Genomic DNA, 20,200 nt, shown 5'->3' with positions numbered 1-20,200 from the left:
TGCTCAAAATTCTCCAAGCCAGGCTTCAGCAATACGTGAACCATGAACTTCCTGATGTTCAAGCTGGTTTTAGAAAAGGCAGAGGAACCAGAGATCAAATTGCCAACATCCGCTGGATCATGGAAAAAGCAGGAGAGTTCCAGAAAAACATCTATTTCTGCTTTATTGACTATGCCAAAGCCTTTGACTGTGTGGATCACAATAAACTGTGGAAAATTCTGAAAGAAATGGGAATACCAGACCACCTAACCTGCCTCTTGAGAAATCTGTATGCAGGTCAGGAAGCAAGAGTTAGAACTGGACATGGAACAATAGACTGGTTCCAAATAGGAAAAGGAGTACGTCAAGGCTGTATATTGTCACCTTGCTTATTTAACTTCTATGTAGAGTACATCATGAGAAACGCTGGACTGGAAGAAACACAAGCTGGAATCAAGATTGCCGGGAGAAATATCAATAACCTCAGATATGCAGATGACACCACCCTTATGGCAGAAAGTGAAGAGGAACTCAAAAGCCTCTTGATGAAAGTGAAAGTGGAGAGTGAAAAAGTTGGCTTAAAGCTCAACATTCAGAAAACGAAGATCATGGCATCCGGTCCCATCACTTCATGGCAAATAGATGGAGAAACAGTGGAAATGGTGTCAGGCTTTATTTTTTAGGTCTCTAAAATCACTGTGGATGGTGATTGCAGCCATGAAATTAAAAGACGCTTACTCCTTGGAAGAAAAGTTATGACCAACCTAGACAGCATATTCAAAAGCAGAGACATTACTTTGCCGACAAAGGCTATGGTTTTTCCAGTGGTCATGTATGGATGTGAGAGTTGGACTGTGAAGAAGGCTGAGCTCCGAAAAATTGATGGTTTTGAACTGTGGTGTTGGAGAAGACTCTTGAGAGTCCCTTGGACTGCAAGGAGATCCAACCAGTCCATTCTGAAGGAGATCAGCCCTGGGATTTCTTTGGAGGGAATGATGCTAAAGCTGAAACTCCAGTACTTTGGCCACCTCGTGGGAAGAGTTGGCTCATTGGAAAAGACTCTGATGCTGGGACTGATTGAGGGCAGGAGGAGAAGGGGACGACCGAGGATGAAATGGCTGGATGGCATCACTGACTTGATGGACGTGAGTCTGAGTGAACTCCGGGAGTTGGTGATGGACAGGGAGGCCTGGCATGCTGCGATTCATGGGGTTGCAAAGAGTCGGACCCGACTGAGCGACTGAGCTAAAAATATTGTCATTGAGAATTCTACTTTGAAATCCCTTCCATAGATACTGATCCATCTTCCTCATCACTATGACCTGATTTCCATCTCTTTTTTCATGCCGCCATTTAACACACCTCAAAACAGACCCCTTGCTTAAATAGTTTATCTACTTACTTCCCTACCACAGGGGAGAAAGGGAGTAGAGTGGGAGAAAAAACTGGCTTTATGTGCACGAATATAGTTAATGCTCACTATATTGTTTGCTCCCCTGTATTGCCCAGTCATCGTTGCAGTTAGTCGTGGGCCATGTGACTGGGCTGTGTGGTTAGTTCTTCTCCGTGGACTGTGGGTGGGTCTTCTGAGGTGAAGCGGTTAAGAGCCAGTGTATGTCCTCCATGGTGCTCTTGCCTTGGTGTGGCAACTTTGGAGGCCACATCTAGAGACTGTGCAGCAATTAGTTGAAAGAGGCCTACCAATACATATCAACTCAACCTTTATTTGCTAAGCTTCTAAGATTCTGGTTTATTTCTTGTGAGTGCAAGTGCTAATTACCTTGATTAAGAAAGATACTCTCCCCACACCCACATTTAATTGTAAATGTGTTTATTCTCAGAAAAAGATTGGTCAGTCAAAACTTTATTTGCGGTTACATGCACTTAGCATTATGGCAGGTGTTCCACTGTTGAGTGCCCACTCTGGGTAGGTGGAACCCTCTTTCCTGTGGTTGAGGTATGGCCTTTCTTGCCCAGAGAGAGGTTCAGATATTTTAAAAGCATGCCAGGTCCAGCTTTATTCAGTTCTTACCAGGGCTTGGTGAAGGTTATAACCTGCCCAGATATGCAGAGAATGTACAGTGCTACACATTCAGGGTTCTTCTCTGGCCAACTGTCTAATCCCTTCTAAATTCCATTCCTTAACAGGAACATCACCAGTTAATCTCTTAATGCATGTGCACACAGCAGATTTCTTACTATGTGTTTTCTATGTAGCCATGAGTGTTAATGCTGTCATAACAGCACCTTATTTAGTTACTGAGTCTTGGGGTTAATTCATGTGCAGTACCTGCTGTGGTCTTTGGTTCTTTGTTTAGTCTCTATCTTATCAGTTTAGATGTCTTTTGCTTTGCATCCACACTTAGTGGCCTCATTCTGACAACTCTTCTAATTTCCTCTTTATCCTGTTCTTAAATAAAAGTTAACAACTCTATAATCAGACCAGTAGGATCCAGCAGCAGGCACAGATACCGGGTGATTTACAGGTGTGATTTTGTGTTCAACTGTGAAGTAGATTTTTAAAAATTCCCTCTTTGCAGATGAGGAAATGGAAGTTCAGTGAAGACTCAAGAGAAATGTGATTCTCTTAGATACAATCTAGGTAGAGAAATAATATGGGGATAAGAGAAGTTTTTACTAATAGCAATATTTATATACTATAAACAACTAAATCTTGCTAAGAGAAATTAGAGAGGACCTAAGAAAATGTGGATATATATTGAATTCCTGGAATGGGAGACTCAGTATTTTTAAGTTGTTAATTTTCCCGAAATTTATCTATATATTCAAAGCAGACTTGTTTTAAGCATAAATTAAAGAAACTGATTCTAAATTCATATAGAAATGCAAGAGACTCAGAATAGTCAAACAATTTTGAAAAAGAACAAAGTTGGAGGACTCACAGTATCTAATTCCAAGACTTACTATAAAGCTACTATGATCTGGATAGAGTGGTAATGGTGTCAAGATGGACAAATGTGTTAAAGGATATAGTGGAAAAACAAATCCACGTGTATATGGTCCATTGATTTTTGATAAAGATGCAAAGGATTCAGTAGAGAAAGGGTAGCCTTTTCAACAATTGCTGCTGGAACAATTGTATATCCATGTGCAAAAAAAGAAAAAAAAATCTTTGATCTGAATCTTGCAACATACACAGACCAAAAAAGGATCATAGACTTAAATGTAAAATCTTAAAGAATAGAGTTTCTGGAAGGAAACATTAAAGAAAATCATAGTGATCTGATATTAGGCAAAAACTTCTTAAATTTCATATCAAAAGCATGATCCATAAAATAAAAACATAAAAATTGGACTTCACCAAAATTAAGAACCTCTACTGTTTATAGAAAGACTGTTAGGAGAATAAAAAGTCTATCTGTTGGAAGAAAATATTTACAAATCACATATCTAATAAAAGATTTACAAACAGAATACATAAAGTGGTAAGAAAAAAAGCAGTCCAATTAAAAATAAGCAAAAGATTTGAATGGACACTTTACCAGAGAAAACATACAGATGGCAAATACATATACTAAAAACGCTCAGTACCAAAATTTGTTATGAGCAAATTAAAACCGTCTGTGTTAATAACTGTTACACACCAATTATTAATAGAATAATGACTGACCATGGCAAGTTGAGGATGTGGAGCAACTGGGAACTTTCTTACACTGATAGTGAATATGTAAATTGTGCAACCATTTTGAAAAATAGTTTGGCAGTTTCTTTAAAAGCTAAGATATACCTACCGTATGACCAGCCATTTTACTCCTGGATATTTACTGAAGAGAAATGAAAGTATTTGTCTATACAAACACTTGCACATGATTAATCATAGCAGCTTTATTATAAGAGTAAAACACAAAAGTCAACTGAAATGTCCATCAGTAGATGAATGGACATATTATGGTGTATCTATCTATACAGTGGAATGCTTAGCAATAGAAAGGAATGAACTATTGATACATGCAACATCATGAATGAAATTTGAAGTAGCAGATAAAAATGAGTCCATACTGTATAATTTTATTTGTATAAAAATCTGGAAAACTCAGACTGGTCCATAGTCACAGAAAACAGATAGGTAGTTACCTGGAAAGATGGAAAGTAGGCAGTGATGGGAGGAAAGGATTACCAAGGGGCTTCAGGAATCTCTTGAGGGTGATGGATATGTCCATTACTTTGGTTGTGGGGACAGTTTCACAGGTGTATAATATGTCAAAACCTATCATATTGTGCATTTTAAATATGTGCAGTAGCTCAATTATACACCCACAAACATGTTAAGATAACAATAACAATAGGGAATATTTATTGAGAGGCAGGAGGTGATAGTGGAGAGATTGAGTTCTGGAGCCAGCATGCCTAAAGTACCACTTCTAGCTTTTCCACTTATTAGTTGTATGACTTTGGATGGGTCAACTCTGGGCTTGTTTATCAGTTTATACAATGGAGAAAGTTCCTGCCTAGTGTTGCTGTGAGCATTGTTAGTTTATTAATGGAAAGCCCCTGTATTCCCTGGAATATAGGAATTATTTAACAAAGGTCAAGAAATCTTGTGCTGGGTGCTATGCTGGATGCTTTATAAGAATTATCTCATTTAAACTTCATAGTCCTGTGAGACAAGTACCAATATTCTTATTTTACAAGTGAGGAAACTGAGGTACCAAGAGGATGTATAACCTTGCACAGGGGGCAAGTAACAGAATCTGGCTTTGAATAAAGGCAATCAAATTCTGCACATTTTTAATCCTATGAATAAGTTTTAACAGATGAGGCACTGACTCAAGTGCTAATAAGGTTGTCCAGACACTGCCCGTTTTCTAGGATGTTATTATCTGAGACATGTAAAACTATTGAAGACCAACATGTTTGGGCAGCTTTCTGTGAGTTCTTCATGTGATTACTCTTGGCAACTGGCTCCATGCTCGCCAAACCTGTTTCTTTGTCCTGGGCACATGGTCTAACTGTGTTTCCTGGTCCTCATGTGTCTATTGAGGTCATGTGACTAGTTCTTGCCCATGAGATTTGAGCAACACTGGTGTTGTCACTTCTAGGCTGAGGCAAGCAGGAATGGGTGGCTTTTTCTATCTCCAGTCTCCCTATTTCCATCAACTAGTATGTGTTTAAGGTGCTAGAGCCACAACATTGGGAGGAGCCTGATTTCTGAAAAACACCCGAAGCCGTGCTCTCACTGCTGAGATGCAGTGAACCACTTTTGCTGTGTTAAGCCATGGACACAAAACCCTATTGACTTTTGCTGTGGATGCTCCCTGTTTCTTGGGGCTTCCCTCATGGGCATCAACTCTAGGTATTCCAAGATTCACTAGAAACTGAGTCATTTATGGCCCTGTAAGATGCATTAATTATCTTCCTCGGTGGTTTTAAAAGCTTCCATTCACATCTCAAAAACCTATTTAAAGGGACAGGTTGCTACCATCTGTTTCTCCACTGCCATTTTTACCCCCTCCTTCTTGCTCATTGGAAGGTCTGACTTCCACTCATTCTACCAACTTCCACATCAGTGATGTGTCTTCTTTCATACTGTGTCTTGTCTGAACTATGACAATTCATGGTCTGCTGACAGTCTTCTGGTTCCTGGCCAATTACAGCTGGTTCATGACTCCATTAATCCCCTGGCACAAGAGGCTTCTCTCCATTTCTTAGGGCTTCTGAATGAGAGGAAAGAAAAGGAACACCTACTTACCCCAGCTTGAGGACCATCTGTGGCAGCCTGAACATGTGGCATTACTTTTATTATTTAATATGTTATTATTATTTAATTTAATATTACTTAATATGTTTCATTTCTTCCTTTTCTAGTTCTGGATTAGGAAAAAATAGAAGCCTGGAGACAGTACGCTTTGCTCTACTTACATTTGGGAGGCTTTGGGAGAGAACATTAACATTGACAAGTCGCTCAGTCGTGTCCGACTCTTTGTGACCCTATAGACTGTAGCCTACCAGGCTCCTCTGTCCATGGTATTTTCCAGGCAAGAGTACTGAAGTGGGTTGCCATTTCCTTCTCCAGGGGATCTTCCTGACCCAGGGATTGAACCCGGGTCTCCCACATTGTAGGCAGACGCGTTATCGTCTGAGCCGTGAGGAATCTGGGAGAGAACAGCTGTTTGCAAAACTGGACAATGGGTACCTCGTGCCACTGTCATGGAGAAAGGGCTTGGTTCTGGGGATCTGGTTCTGTAAATCTGTTGTTTTTGGCAGAAGGTGATGATGTATCATAGCATTCCAGGGGCTATCTACAGAAGGACCATGGGTGGGAGATCGGATCTTCTGATCTCACACCCTCATTTTACTGATAAGAAAAAATGGGCATACTGGTGCCCATCTGAGAACCACTTACTACTGGTTGGTGGCACTATGGGTACAGAAGCAAAAGTAAGAAGCATTTTGTTAAAATAGATAAGCTAAAACGATATATTGTACAGCAGTATAGCCGATATTTTATAGTAACTTAAAATGGAGTATAATCTATAAGAATTTCAAGTTATGTTGTACAGCTGATATTAATATAAATTATGTTGACCATACCTCAAAAATAAAGAAAAGTGGAAAAAAGCAGCATTTAGAAACTTTTACAATAATTTTACAGAAGAATTTTAAGTCAATTGACACTGATAGTTTAAAAAACTAGGCTTATGTATATCTCTTTAAAATTTCATGTATATTTAATTCATTTTATTTTTTATAATAAGGTTATTTTTATAACAATTTTAAACTTACAGAAATATTGAGAAGATAGTACAGAGGGTTTTCATATCCTCTGTCCAAATTTCCCCTATGTTTAATATATTACATTAGTATGGCACATTCATTACAGTTAACACACTCATATTGACACGTAATTAACTAAAGTTCATATTTTATTTATATTTCCTCAGTTTTTAACCTAATATCCCTTTTCTATCCCAGGATCCCACCTAAGATCCCACATTACCTTTTGTTGTCATGTCTCCTTAAGCTCCTCTTGGTTGTGACAATTTCTCAGACATTTGTTGGTTTTGACAACTTTGCCAGTTTTGAGGAGTAGTGGTCAGGAATTTCGTGGAGTGTCCTTCAGTGGGGATTTGTCTGATACGTTCTCATGATTCAACTGAGCATGTGGGTTTTGGGGAGGGAGACCAGAGAGGAGAAGGGCATTTTCATCACATCATATCATCAACAAGCCTACATATGCTCAACATGACTTATTACTGTTTATGTTGATCTCAGTCATATGGCTGAGGTGGTGACCGTCAGTTTTCTCTACTGTAAAGTGTCTTCCCACATCTCCCTTCCATGTACTCTTTTGAAGGAAGTCACTATGTGCAGCCGACACTTAAGGAGTGGAGAGTTGTAATTTATTTTATTGTGCTTTATAAAAATATAGTTTGTGATATATATGAAATATATAGAGTGTGATATAAAAAATATAGTTGGTCTGTGATAGATTGAAAATGAAAAAGGTCTTTCACCACTGCTCATTTGAGAAGCCCTGCTCTAAAAACCTGCTTAAGGGTACACAGAAGAAGAACTGGAACTGAGCCCAAGATGTGTTGGCTCCAATCCCAGCTCTTTTCATTCCCCAGAGCCCTCCTTGCATATCCATCTTATTGTGGAGCCAAGAGACAGGCTGGCTGTGGAATACCATAGACTGCTCCATGATATTTCCACGGCTCTTAAGAAAGGCTTCAAGTCTTGGTGAAGTTTCTGGAATACTGGACTCACTGCGCTTTAAAATGTTGGCCTGTCTGAACTATCAGTTTAAATCATGCTCCATGGCAAACAGATGCTGAGATGGAGCTTTGCACTCAGGCTGTTTATTATTAGCAGTGATGAGAATGGTGTTGGGCAGAAGGAGATGTTGAAGGGCAGTGCAGTCCAAACAAAGGCTCTTATCAGTGGTACAGCTGGACCTGGGGAGGCCATGCAGTGTGTGTTAGTTGCTCAGTCATGTCCAACCCTTTGCAGCCCTGTGGATTGTAGCCTGCCAGGCCCCTCTGTCCATGGGATTTTCCAGGCAGTAATATCAGAGTGGGTTGCCATTCCTTTCTCCAGGGGATCTTCCTTGCTCTGGATTTAGGCAGAGAGATCAGGCTTTGAACACTCCCACATTGACCAGGTATTGAACTCTGTCTCTGGGAAGGAGGTATAACCTTGGGAGAGGTAGCTCCCTTAGCCCAAGGGCTCAACCTAGAAAGGGACTTAGCTGTGCCATCAGCAGCCCATACTTCTGGCGGTGGGGAAATGAGATAATGGAGAGATCTTGATGACCTCCCCACTGCAGCACTTGTTATAGGTGCCATTGTGTGTGTGTACTCACTCACTCAGTTGTGCCCAACTCTCTGTGACTCCATGGAGGAGCCCACCAGGCTCCTCTGTCCATGGAATTTTCCAGGAACGAATGCTGGAGTGGGTTGCCATTTCCTACTACAGGGGATCTTCCTGACCCAGAGATCGAACTTGCATCTCCTGTGTCTCCTGCATTGACTGGTGGATTCTTTACCACTCTGCCACCTGGGAAGCCCATAGATACCATTACATTTTAAAAAATTTCTTTTGCCTTTGTGTTGGATCTAGATTCTAGGAATCAGAAGGTTGTTTGCCACACTCCTCCTTGCATTGTTAACTGTCTCTAGTGCCTGAATGCAGTATTTTGGGTATGGATGAGGTAATCCAGGAAGGGATTCTGGGAAGAGAGGCTGTGTGAGGAGGTTGGTATGGGTGTGGACACAGTGCAGAGGATTTGTATTTGTGCAGTCTGACTCTGATGCTGGGAGGGATTGGGGGCAGGAGGAGAAGGGGACGACAGAGGATGAGATGGCTGGATGGCATCACTGACTCCGTGGACGTGAGTCTGAGTGAACTCCGGGAGTTGGTGATGGACAGGGAGGCCTGGTGTGCTGCGATTCATGGGGTTGCAAAGAGTCGGACACAACTGAGCGATTGAACTGAACTGAACTGAGTCTGCCTGCTCCTGTGATTCATCTGGGTCTGTGCACCCTCATAAACAGTGGGCTCCAGTGAACTAAGTGTTGCTTTCTAAAGAAAAATTAGAGCTGGGATTTCAGCAGGGAGGAAAGTATATGCCCAATGGTAATGAGAACAAACACGCAATACCAAGGAAACCACACAGAATAAAGCTGCAGGAAGATTTTTTATATTTTTTTTCAAGGGAAAAGGATATAAGCAACAGAATTGTTTTAACTGGTCAAGAATTTGTCTCTTCAGTCTCTTGTCTCTCTTAGGATCTCAAGAGTGCTCTTTCTCACCATTTTGAACGGGAGTGAGACCAAAAGAATTTTAATTACAGGGCAAAAGATGGAATTTGAAAGCAGAGCAAATTTGACAAAATTAATTCTTATATAAAAAAAATGCTTCCTGTAGTTGGCATCCTGTTTTCCTGACTGCTTGATGTTCATCTCTTTTATTCTTTGCGGTTTGAAATCAGACATGCATCTTCCCTTTCAGCATTTCCCTGGGTTGGAGAGTGCTCAGCATAAATGAACTCAACCTGGTCGATAGGATGATCTTACATTTAGATGAAGGTGTTAGTCGCTCAGTTGTTTCTGACTCTTTTCAGTCCCATGGACTGTAGCCTGCCAGGCTCCTCTGCCCATGGGATTTTCCAGGCAAGAATACTGGAGTGGGTTGCCATTTCCTTCTCCAGGGGATCTTCCTGACCCAGGGATCGAACCCAGGTCTCCTGCATTGCAGGCAGATTCTTTACTGTCTGAGCCACCAGGAAAGACCAGGGGACTCAAAAGAAAGAGGAAAAAAAAGCCCATTTTCTGCATAGAGGCTTTTCCACCAGCAGCCTTATGACATGACATCTACCATTTGGATTATCTGTAGCTATGGGACAGGAAAGGGTTAAAGGACTTAGAAAGCATTAATTTCTTTTTCCCCCAGTCTTGAGATAGAAGAATGGGAACGACCACTTTTGCATAATAACCACAGACATATACTAATAGCTAACTGAGCTCTTTCTAAATGCTGGGCACTGTGCTAAGCACTTTATAGGCATCATCTCATTTATGTTCCTCGGAGAAGGCAATGGCACCTCACTCCGGTACTCTTGCCTGGAGAATCCCTTGGACAGAGGAACCCTGGTGGTCTACAGTCTATGGGGTCGCTAAGAGTCGGACACAACTGAGCGACTTCACTTTCACTTTTCACTTTCATGCATTGGAGAATGAAATGTCAACCCACTCCAGAGTTCTTGCCTGGAAAATCCCAGGGATGGGAGAGCCTGGTGGGCTGCCGTCTATGGGGTCGCACAGAGTTGGACACGACTAAAGTGACTTAGCAGCAACAGCATTTATGTTCCTAATGATGTGACTATTATTATGAACCCCTCAACACAGATATGAAACTAAGAGTTGGAGAGATTAGATACGTCGCTCAAGTGTGGAGATGGGGTTCAAATCTAGGTGCCAGATTCCTTTGTACCACATCCTGTGTTGCTTCAGCAGCTGTGAAATTGGGAAGGGGGAGTGGTTTGAATAGGAAAACAGGAAGTGTGCTCAGAATGACTTCCTAGGTAAAAGGTCTTCTGAGGAACATCCTACTGTAAGCTGCTTGTAGCAACAAAGAGGTTAAAGGGCACATGCTGGATTCCGAAAAACCAACATTTAAGGGGAATATAGAGGAAGACAAGCCAATAAGGAAGATGCAAAAAGAACAGTCAGTTTTTCTGCCATCATTTAGGACAGGTTGGTATGGTCATTCAGGGGAGTGTGGTGTGTGGTTGCCCAGCAGAGGATGAGCTAATGTCATCCAGAAGAGGATGGCATGTGGCCATCTGGAACAGAGTGCTATGTGGTCATCCAGGAGAGAGGAGGCATCAGAGTGGAATGATGCAAAACTCTCAGGTTAGGTGACCTCTCATCCTCTAAGAGAGGAGAGGAAGAAGGGAAGGTAGGAGGAAAGGCAGAGACATTAGAAAGTGTAGATAAGGTAGTGTTAAGGAAGGTTATGCCAGGGCCTGTATATTCTTATAGGGCTTCCCTGGTGGCGCAGTAGAGAATCTGCCCACAATGTGGGAAACGTGGGTTCATCTGGGTTGGGAAGATCCCCTGGAGAAGGGAGTGGCTACCCACTCCAGTATTCTTGCTGGAGAATCCCATGGACAGAGGAGCCTGGTGGGCTGCTGTCCATGGGGTTGCAAAGAGTTGAACACGATTGAGTAACACTTTGATACATTATTACAGAAGTAGAATGTTCTTTTGGTTTTTCTGGCTTGATTCCTGCCTTCCTTCCCAAAGCATCCTGTTACTAGTTCCTGTCATGTTGTGCATGAGCAGGGTCACCTCAACCACAGGCTAACCTGCTGCCAAAATCATGGTGCCTCTGCCAGGCCACTGGTGACTGTGGTTGCACCGCTGCTAGTACTCACTTGGCCCTGTTGGGTGGTTTCTCATTCCCTGAGGATGTTCTTCAAACTTTCTTGGAAACTAAAATGGGTTGATGTCACCTTTTGTCTTGGATAGAACTCCTTTCTATCCAAGTTTGGGTTCAAGTGTTTTCTGATTGCATCCTGCCAGTGGAACATCCAGGGACAGGTGGCATGTGGATATTCAGCCGACCTCTCTTTTCCCTGAGAACCTGTGCTGAAGGCAACTCTAAATGCTAAGGTAGTCAAGGGTTGGCAAACTCATGGTAAACACTGTCTAAGATCAGACTCCTGTGAGGTATTTGAGACCTGTGCTTCATGAGCGCTCCCCTCCCAGGAAGGTCTTCCTTGCTCTTCAGTGCTCTGATGCCTAACAGAACCCTCTTGCTTCATTTGTTTGACTGTTAATTGAATATTTTGTACTTTGTAAAGGTGTGGAACACACAAGTCAGTATAGTAGGATCTTTCTCATTTTTTTTTTTTTTACCAGATTTATCTCTCTTGCCTCCAGTAATTTAGATTGTTATTGACTTTGTCTCTCCAGGGAAGGGGTCTCATAGGTTCATCCCCTTGGCTAAAATGTGTCTTTCATAATTACAACATGATTCTTGAAGTAAAATTAGTGAACAAAGCTCGTCTTTCTGCAGCTAGAGAGATACCCATAAAACAACTGTCCTGGATAAATTCAATTTAAATTTGAAGCAAATTATAAAATATAAGATGTTTTCCTGGCTTCCCTGGTGGCTCAGACGGTAAAGCATCTGTCTGCAATGCAGGAGACCCGGGTTGGATCCTTGGGTTGGGAAGATCCCCTGGAGAAGGTAATGGCAGCCCACTCCAGTATTCTTGCTTGGAAAATCCCATGGACAGCCTGGTAGGCTACTGTCCATGGGGTCACAAAGAGTCGGACACGACTGAGTGACTTCACTTTCCTGGGAGCCATCTTTTAATGGAAGTGGAAAAAGATTATGGTAGTGGCTTGCTGCTGCTGCTGCTAAGTCGCTTCAGTTGTGTCCGACTCTGTGTGAACCCATAGACAGCAGCCCATCAGGGCCTCCATCCCTGGGATTCTCCAGGCAAGAACACTGGAGTGGGTTGCCATTTCCTTCTCCAATGCATGAAAGTGAAAAGTGAAAGTGAAGTCGCTCAGTCGTGTCCGACTCTTAGCGACCCCATGGACTGCAGCCTACCAGGCTCTTCCGTCCATGGGATTTTCTAAGCAAGAGTACTGGAGTGGGGTGCCATTGCCTTCTTCGATGGTAGTGGCTTAGTGCTGGGTATTTTGCATACTCTATTCCAAGTCTATAACAACACTGGGAATTGTTCCATTTTACTGCTCAGGAAACTGGGTCATAAAGAAGAAATTAACCCAGGTCCCTCAGGGTTCATTATGTTAATTAAGTGGCAGTACTGAATTTCAGATCTTGGTTTATCTGCCTATGCTCTTTCTACTACCCAATAGTTCTCTAACTTGACATAAATTTTTTTTTTGAGAGATTTGTTTATAAAACAAGTTCTACCCAATCCAAGGATTGGGTTCAGCAATTAATTAAATCCAAGGATTTAATTCAGCAAGAGTGGAGTAGGGTCAGGAATCTGTGTTTCTAAAATGTGCCTTCACTGATTCTGGTGTGCAGCTTGTTCGGAAATACTGGAGGGAAAAATAAGAAAGAAAATGGGGTGCAATAAGAATAGATGGTGGGTTCCCCACTTTGATAGTCTGGGGCAGGCCCACTCACCCTCTGAGGCTCGCAGCCTCTCTAGATCTGACCAGTGTTCTCCGACTCCAAGGAGAGTGGTTTCTTCTCTGCTAGAGGAACTTGCGCCAAGGCAAGGCTTCTAAGCATGGAGTTCAAAGCTGGCGCAGAAGTTTCAAGTTAGAAATGTAGTTCCTGTTGTCTTCTTCCAGAGGAAGGACCACTCACAACCGTACTCTAAGCCCAGAGATGGGATCTTCTTCATCTCTGGGTTCTTAGGGTCTGGCACAAGTGTGTATGGTGCATAGTGGGTGCTCAGTGTATCCTGGGTCAAGCAGGGTGGCAGGCATGCTAAGTGTCCAGTCCTCGAATAGGGCTAAGGGGTTACGTTTTTCAGTATGGCCTGTTTGGAAGCTACACTCTCTCTGAGGGGCCAGCCCTCTGGCATGTAACTGAGGAGGGCATAGTGAGAGTCCAGATGTAGCCAGATTTCTAAGATATGCAGTGATGAGTGTGTGATAGCTTGTTTTGCTTCTTGATGTTTTATAAGCTGGATCTCATTTACCTGTGGGAAAGTCCTGTGGAGATTAGATTTCTAATCTAGTCAGCCTGTAATTATTTCTTTCCTTTGGACAATTACTGATATTTCAGGTGGCTCCCTCCCAATTCAGAGTCAGCAGTGAGTACCATTAACTTGCCTTCTAGCATTTCTACCAGATCATTAGTATGATGTGAATAATCACGAGATTCCAAGAGCCTGAAGCTTAATCAAAGAGTCATGTCTTCTGGTTCCAAGATAGCATCCTCCATGGCTCTAATTTCCCATGCCTGCCAATCTCAAGAACTCAAGTGAAAGCCTTTGATGATTTTCAATAATGCAATTCCATGTTTTATAGGATCCCATGCCTGCCTCCTGGCTCCAGCTGTACACTAAATTTAAAGCAAGCCACTCATGCAGAGCTGACGTGAGATAACTCACCAACTTGATATTCAAAACTTTATCATTTGTACAAACTCCAGACTTGCCTCCTAGCCCATGTTGTCCAGAAAACTGAAAACAGTCCAGGCACAAATTACTGAAGGAGTTGGATGAAAGGCAACAGGAAGTTGTAGTAGCTACAGTGGCCTGGCAGGGACCCCAGAGGAGGCTGTAGTAATATTTTAGCAAAATAGGGGCTCCAAAGAAACTAGCTGTCTTTCTCCTTCCCTTTCTTCCTTCCTTTCTCTCACAAAAAATTCTTAAACTGTCCCCTCTCCATATTCCAGCCACTGTCCCTGGCCCCTGAGAATACAAAGAGGCAAATGACATGGTTTTCACATTTCGAGAGTTTAAGTAGAGCTGTGAATGGAGCGGAGCGCGTGTTTTCTGAGCCATCATTTCTCATTGACTCTGAGAGTCTGCAAAGCCTGGAGGCTGCTCTGATGCAGAGTCTGAAGCTAGTGCTTGAGTGCCGCTCTGCTGTATCACATGTCCCCCTCCCTCCAGTCCTTTCTATCCAAATATTTCCTCATTTAGATCTGAACTAAGTCTCAGTTTATGGGAGCATAGCAGAGGGAAGGGGGTTCAGAAAGGTCTCATTTCAGAGTCACTTTCCTTGGGGACAATTGGACCTCAGTTGCTGTGCAGTCTAAACAACTGCAGCTTTGAGTGGCCATGGGTGTGAGGATGTGTAGCCACTGATTCTGTAACATGGCCACTGGTGGCTAGTGTGGATAGGGACGAAGAGAGAAGAAGCCTTCGTGTTGGAAAATGCAACATTTGTGATAAAAAAAAAGACCTTTTAATATTTCTAAGAAATCTCCAGGTAAGTGAGATGTTCAGTTAGCCGTGTGCTAGTTTGGTCCACATGATGCCCGTTGGTTCGTTCACTCATCAGCCATCTGCCATGGTGGGCACTGAGTTTGGAGCTGGGTGGGCATGAACTGCAGGGCGTGTTCAGTCTGGTGACTGGGAAACTGATGTTTCCAAACACTCGATCTGAGTGTCTTGGCATCATAAAGAAAGGACTTGTGGCTGCAGATGTCTGGTGGGTAGAGTAGATGGCTCTTGGCATTTAATCTACGCTAAAATCATTTTCCAATACCATTTTACCAGCACCTTAGAACTGTGAAATATGTTATGAAATTTGAAAGAGAAAATCAGAGAAGAAACTATTAAAATGTAGAGTATTTTAACTGAAAAACTTGGACATTAAAAAAAAAAAAAAGATACCCAAAATTTTAACTTGGGTCTACTTTGTCTCAAAGGAGGTTTAAAAATCTTAAAAATAATAGGAACTTCAGAGTAGGTGGTCACTTACTAGGGCTTACTTTATGCTTATATCAAACTTATAATGTTTGGTAAGTTTTAAATGCTCATTACTTGGGATAGGAAAAAAAAGGTCTATTTGTTCCTCAACCCAGTTGCTCAAAAGCAGGGTATGGATTCTGCTCCCATCTTCCAATGCAAGTGAGTTTCTCCTGGGTTGAGACCAAACATGGACACTTACAGCCTGAAACGATTACTTTCTGGAAATTTGCAGTGAGTGGAAACAGTTATGTAGAGGTGTGGATCTTGCTACCTGGATCAATAACTTTAGCTAGTTAAGATTCTTGCCAAGGAAAGGCAAGGAAGATCAAATTTCATAGACCTAGCAAACCACTGGAAACTTCTTGCACGTGTGTGTTCAAGGATCACCTTTTATGATTTATAGAAATGAAAGAACTCATTGGAATATGAATAATAGCTACCATTTATTTGTCATTTATTATGCTGGCCACTATGCCAAGTACTTTATATACATCGACTCATTTAATCCTAATGACAACCCATGAGCAGGTACTATTGTTTTTCCTACTTTACAAATGAGAAGAGGCACAAAAAGCCTATTAAATTATAGAGTAGGATCAATGTGTTGTTCACTTAGAAAATGAGTCAAATACATGTGTGAATAAGTGTGAAAATTCCTATTTCCTTGTCTTCTCAAGTTTGGTGTGTTTTCTCTGTCTTTAAAGGACATTAGAGACTTCTTAGTCCTTTGAAGAAAAGTCAAAATTTGAATGCAGAAGACAGTTTTGAAACCTGTGGCATGAGCTCATGAAGCTAAAATAAAATTTAACTTCACAAATAGGATACTAGCAAATTGGAAAAATTCATTGTGTTTGTGGACCTTTATCTTTCTGAACACCCCTTACATTTCCTTCTCAGATAAGAGATAATGAGATTCAACCATCTAACTCATTTCCTAAGCAAATGACACATTTATCTACTCTTACATGTTTAGTCGCTCAGTCATGTCCAACTCTTTGTGACTCCATGGACTGCAGCCCACCAGGCTCCTCTGTGCTTGGGGATTCTCCAGGCAAGAATACTGGAGTGGGTTGCCATGCCCTTCACTAGGGGATCTTCTGAACCCAGGGATAGAACCCAGGTCTCCTGCATTGCAGGCAGATTCTTTACTGACTGGGTCATTGGGGCTTTACTGACTGAAGTCCACCTACTCTTATAAGTCTGGGCAATTTCCTAAAGTTTAGGACACATGATACAGAATTTTCTCTTCCTACAATGTCTAGCCTTCTCCATCATGGTTTCCCACAACTCATTCTTGACAATGCTCAGGCATCACCTGACTCCTGACTTCCTGAGGAAGTTTTCTGGGAAGTTCTTTGGAAATGGTGTTTAATCCATCCTCGACTGATATCTCAGCTCCAGCCTTTCCCCCTCATGTTGTCTTCACCTACACTTTTCTGAATGACTCCAGTACTGGGCTGATAATCATTGCACTTCATTACTAAATCAGTTCTGGCCACAGGTGTTCCAGTCAGAATGCCCCAGAGCCTGGACCTGCAGGAAAAATATCTGTGAAGCTTCTGGCTCTGGCCCTAAGCCATGGAACCTTGGTGAATGGTACCATTTCTCTGAGACTCAGAGAAGGCACTTTGTAGATTTTGAGGCATTAACCAATTGACAGGAGAGTTCGAGGGGTTCTGCTTTACACGTGTGGGTAGGTGTCTTATTTCTTTGTGATAGCCATCATCCTTGACTTAACTGGTAGCTCAGCAGTAAAGAATCTGCCTGCCAGTGCAGGAGATGTAAGACACATGGGTTCAGTCCCTGGGTCGGGAAGATCCCCTGGAGGAGGGCATGGCACCCCACTCCAGTGTTCTTGCCTGGAGAATCCCATGGACAGAGGAGCCTGGTGGGCTACAGTCCATGAAGTCACAAAGAATTGAACATGACTGCACTATTGAGCCGGAGAAGGCAATGGCGCCCCACTCCAGTACTCTTGCCTGGAAAATCCATGGACGGAGGAGCCTGCTAGGCTGCAGTCCATGGGGTCGCGAAGAGTTGGACATGACTGAGCAACTTCACTTTGACTTTTTACTTTCATGAATTGGAAAAGGAAATGGCAACCCACTCCAGTGTTCTTGCCTGGATAATCCTAGGGATAGAGGAGCCTGGTGGGCTGCTATCTATGGGGTCTCACAGAGTCAGACACGACTGAAGTGACTTAGCGGCAGCAGCAGCAGCAGCACTTCTGAGCACACAGCCATCATTCCTAGAAACGTGCCTGAGATACACGCCCCTGGCCATGCTTGGGCCTTCGGGAACATGAGTCTGAAGCCAGTGTCAACAGTGTCAGCTGGATGAACATGGTTAAGTGGCTAAGGCAGCTGGAAATTAATACTATGTTACATGTCCCTTTAAACTCCTCCCCTTATAGTAAAGTCAGAGCAGGGAACTGGACGGATTTGCCCTTGGCTGCAGGATCAAGCAGTCAAGTAAATGGAAGGAGAATAATCGTACGTGTTAAAGGCTGTCCACATTTGCCAAACCATGGTCTTTTAAAAATATATACATATATTGCACAAAGGGTTTGGCATTATAAAATGGATCTTGTAAGTACCATAGTCTTTTATCCAGAATATTATTAAGAACTTTTTATTAAAAATTAAGATGCCTTAGAAACCATATAAAAGTTTAAAAGGCTTTTCAAGGGCATCTCAGGAGAGAAGGCAGAATTCTCAAACAGTTGGAGAGCTCTGCAGAGGGACTCTCCATTCAGCCAATTTGTCTCCATACTGGCCCAGGGCAGCCATTCACCACCTTGTTTGGGGGTATTTCGGCTGCTGTTAGGCATTCTCCTCTACACGCACCTGCATCAGAATAAGCAGAGCTCTGTGTGTTCCTGTGAACTGTGGATGTGGGCCCCCAGCCCCGTGTTGCACCTCTGTCTGACCTTGCCTGGCTCTCCTGAAGTTTTCTGTGTTTTGTGTGAATCTTTTCTACATTGTCAACTTAAGTACAGGATCAGCCTCCTATTAATTCATCAGTGCAGTTTTCTTTGTTCAACTCGACAGCTCAAGTTGGGGTCACTTTGTTTTGCCTGCCTCAAGCAATCTACCCTCCTATCCCCTTTTCTTATCTACTAACATAGGGACAGTCTTTCTAAGTTTTTCCTGGACCAGTAGACCCTTCTCACATCCAAGAAACTCTTTGCTGTTCTAGGATGCTGGAATTTGGCTAAGTCTTATATCCCTCCCCACCTTTGCTCATTCTACTTACCCTCTTCCTGGGTTCCTCACCTTGCTCCTATCTTTTCAGCTTTTGTTTTTCTCAGAGTGAAGAGCACTAACTGTTTGGTCTACTATAACCCCTTAAATTCCCTTTTCTTGACTGCTCTTCCATATCTCTTTGTATTTCTCTAATTTAACAGCAAGCTTGCAGGTGCAGGTTGTAAAGGCATATGTTTCCCTCCTTCATTTCCATGTGATCCCTTGGATTTGCCTTACAGTTAGCTCTTTGAAGACCTGAAAACCCTGAGTTTTCCCTTTCCTGAGATTCTCTTTCTTGCTTATGAAAAAACAATAGAAGCCAAATTTTCTGGTCTTCTGCTATTGTTCTTTCATGTAGGAAATATTTACAGACTCTCTTCTTTTTTAATTTATAAATTAAAAAAAATTTTGGTTGTGCTGGGTCTTTGTTGCAGCCTGCGGGCTTAGTTGCCTTGCAGCATGTGGGATCTTAATTCCCCTACTGGGAATTGAACTCTCGTCCTCTGCATTGGAAGAGAGATTCTTAACCACTGGACCACCACCACTAGGGATGTCCCTAGAGTCACTTCTTTGTGCAAGAGTGTCCTTGGTGCTGGGGATACAGAGGCCCTGTCCAGAAGGGGCTTGTCTGCTGGGGTGGAGGATAGATGACACAAGCTACCCTCTGTTGAATACCTTTATGCTAGGGTAGAGTTGGAGGAGGGTTGCATGGGATGTTCCGTTCCACATAGAGACGAGACAGTCTAATTCAGCAAGGGTTGGGATGTCAGGGAAAGTGTTACCCAAAAGTCTTTGTTGAACTGAGTTCTGCAGCATGATGAGGTGTTCCCCAGGCAGTCAGCCAGGGCCTTCATGGTGGAAGGAGCAGCACAGGCAAAGGCTCAGAAAGAAGTGTGAAAGAGAATTGATGATGTCCGAGCTGTTTATGAACCTTGTCCAACATCAGAATAGTCTTGCCTTTCTGCATTTCTTGCCAGCCCTGAGAGCAGAATGTGCTTTTAGTGTGTTATCAGGAGAGGTCAAAGCCTGTGTAGCTGATGTGAGGGGCTGGGGTGGAGCCGGGTGAATCACTTGAAAGTTTTGTGTGCTAAGACAAAGCTCTTAGAGGAGCCCTGAGTTTTTTGCAGAGGAGAAAGTGCTTAAAGGCAGATTTTGCAGCCAACAGTCAGCCAGTAAAAGGTTTCACTGGGGCCAATACTGGGACATTTTGGCAGCCCTCTTTATTAGGCTTGGGGCTCTTTGGCTGTCCAATACCTTTGTGACTCTCCTTTCAAATGCCTGTGAGGGGGTTAGGGTGAAAATATAGAGCCTTTGAGCATTTGAATGTGATTTCAATTGCTTTTTAATTTTTAATAAAACTTTTAATAAAGTTCTGCTTTCAGAGCCACAGGGATCAAAAGATTCCATTTAATAGGGAGTCCGACATTATAGTACTGGGAGATAGATGGGTTTAACAAGCCTGTGGTACATCTCTTCAAATAAGTGCAATAAATGGTTCTGTTGGAATGGGAAGAAAGGGAGGGTGCTACATACATCCATATATCTTTTTATTTTTCTGTGCAGCCAGTAATTTCACTCTTTGGAAGTAATTTCA

Source organism: Capra hircus, chromosome 12 (genome assembly GCF_001704415.2).
Source record: "Capra hircus breed San Clemente chromosome 12, ASM170441v1, whole genome shotgun sequence".
Classification (NCBI taxonomy): Eukaryota; Metazoa; Chordata; class Mammalia; order Artiodactyla; family Bovidae; genus Capra; species Capra hircus.
This window is presented reverse-complemented; position numbering follows the sequence as displayed.